This window comes from Mastomys coucha, unplaced genomic scaffold, assembly GCF_008632895.1.
Source record: "Mastomys coucha isolate ucsf_1 unplaced genomic scaffold, UCSF_Mcou_1 pScaffold20, whole genome shotgun sequence".
In the NCBI taxonomy this organism is placed as follows: domain Eukaryota; kingdom Metazoa; phylum Chordata; class Mammalia; order Rodentia; family Muridae; genus Mastomys; species Mastomys coucha.
Genome location: NW_022196903.1, coordinates 61,643,422 through 61,645,913, shown reverse-complemented (window position 1 = coordinate 61,645,913; position 2,492 = coordinate 61,643,422).

Genomic DNA, 2,492 nt, shown 5'->3' with positions numbered 1-2,492 from the left:
GTCATCAGGGAAATGCAAATCAAAACAACCCTGAGATTCTACCTCACTCCAGTCAGAATGGCTAGGATCAAAAATTCAGGTGGCAGCAGATGCTGGCAAGGTTGTGGAGAAAGAGGAACACTCCTTTGGGATTGCAAGCTGGAAATCATTTTGGCAGTTCCTCCGGAAATTGGACATAGTACTACCAGTGGACCCAGCTATACCACTCCTGGGCATATACCCAGAAGATGCTCCAACATGCAGTAAGGACACATGCTCCACTATGTTCATAGCAGCCTTACTTATAATAGCCAGAAACTGGAAACAACCCAGATGTCACTCAACAGAGGAATGGATACAGAAAATGTGGTACATCTACACAATGGAGTAATCAGCTATGAAAAACAATGAATTTATGAAATTCTTGGGGAAATAGATGAACCTGGAGAATATCATCCTGAGTGAGGTAATTCAATCACAAAAGAACACACATGGTATGCATTCTCTGATAAGTGGATATTAGCCCAGAAAATCGAAATACACAAAGTACAATCCACAAACCACAAGAAACTCAAGAAAAAGGAAGACTAAAGTGTAGTCTTCCTTCTTAAAAGGGGGAACAAAATACCCATGAAAGGAGTTGTAGAGACTAACTATGTAGCAGTGACTGAAGGACGGACACTCCAGAGATTGCCCCACCTGGGAATCCTTCCCATATTCAATCATCAAATCCAGACACTATTGTGGATGCCAGCAAGTGTTGGATGACAGAAGCCTGATATAGCTGTCTCCTGAGAGGCTCTGATAGTACCTGACTAATACAGAAGTAAAGGCTCACAGTCATCCATTGGACTGAGTACAGGGTCCCCAATGAAGGAGTTAGAGAAAGGACCCAAGGAACTGAAGGGTTTGTAGCCCCTTAGGACAAACAACAATATAAACCACCTAGTACCCTTAAAGCTCGCAGGGACTAAAATACCAACCAAAGAGTATACATGGTGGGACTAATGGCTCCAGCAGCATATGTATAGCAGAGGATGGCCAAGTTGGTCATCAATGGGAAGAGAGGTCCTTGGCCCTGTGAAAGTTCTATGCCCTAGTGTAGGGGAAGGCCAGGGCCAGTAAGCAGGAGAGGGTGAGGTGATGAGCATGGGGAGAGGGGTGGGAACAGGGGTTTGTTTTTGTTTTTGTTTTTTTATTTTAATTTTTTTCTTTTTTTGGAGGGGAGCCTGGGAAAAGAGATATTGTATGACATGTAAATAAAGAAAACATCTAATAAAAAAACTCCATATATCATACTAGAATCAAAACAGAACAACTAATGTATCAAACGTTGAAAGAAATAAAAATGAGGTCATATATACGAGTGACTACTATACTTAGCAAAATTCTCTGTCATCATTGAATGGGAAATAAAAGTTTTCATGATAAAGTTGGTTTAAGAACCTTTATCTACAGAAAATAATGCAGTAAATTCCTCAGACTAAAGAGAATGACAATCCTATGCATGAGGTTACATAAAAAAAAAGTTACACAAATAATGATAAGGGAAAATATCAAATATTTAAACATTAATAAGACAAAACTAATTATATATAACTTTCAATAAAACTGACTATTAATAGTCCTAATTCCCCAAACAAAAACTATAAATTAGATGAAAAGCAGGTCCACTGCTGGTGGGACTGAAAACTGAAGTGATCACTCTCGATATCAATGCAGAAGTTCCTCGAAAAAGCTGGATATAGATCTGTCATGTGATTCAGTTATATAACTCTTGATAACATTCCCAAAGAACTGTATATCTTATTATAAAGATGACCTGGATCAGTGACAGATTGCTGATAGAGAGGACCAGAGAATAAGAGAAAAATAAAGAAGACAGGAAAGTTTTGCATCAGAAGGCCTTATACAAGTTGATGACACATGCAAACAACTTTATGAAGAAGTGTAACATAAGCAGTTTACAGAGGACAGAAAGGGTCAGAGTCAATGGAAAGCTATCCTATAATGGGACAAAGTCAGCTGGAAGCTAACAAAACAATGTTGTATAAAAGGAACATAGAATATCTCAAGTATGATGCAGACTGAGCATTCAGTAGCCTGGGACTGGCAACTCCAGTCTCTGCAAGGAGAAAAGAAAGGTTCCTAGGAACAAAAACCCTTAACTCCTTGGGCCCAGCCCCAGAGCAGACCTTGCCAAGTCTGCTGCTGGCCAAAACACAGAACTAGCCTTCTCTCTCTCCTTTGATAAGGACCTCTGAGGAAGCTTTGGATTACTCTGGCTACCAACACAGAGATTCTTTGCTTTTCCTTTACTGTTGTTCTATGCACAATTTCCAGGAAATGAGAAGAGCCTAGATGTTCACTAGCTAATGAATGAATAATAAAAATGTGATATAGTTATACAATGAAATATTATTCAAGTGTTAAAAAATAAAATTATAAAATGTGAAAGTACTGGCTGGTCTTGTGTGTCAACTTGATACAAGCTAGAGTCATCAGAGGAAGAA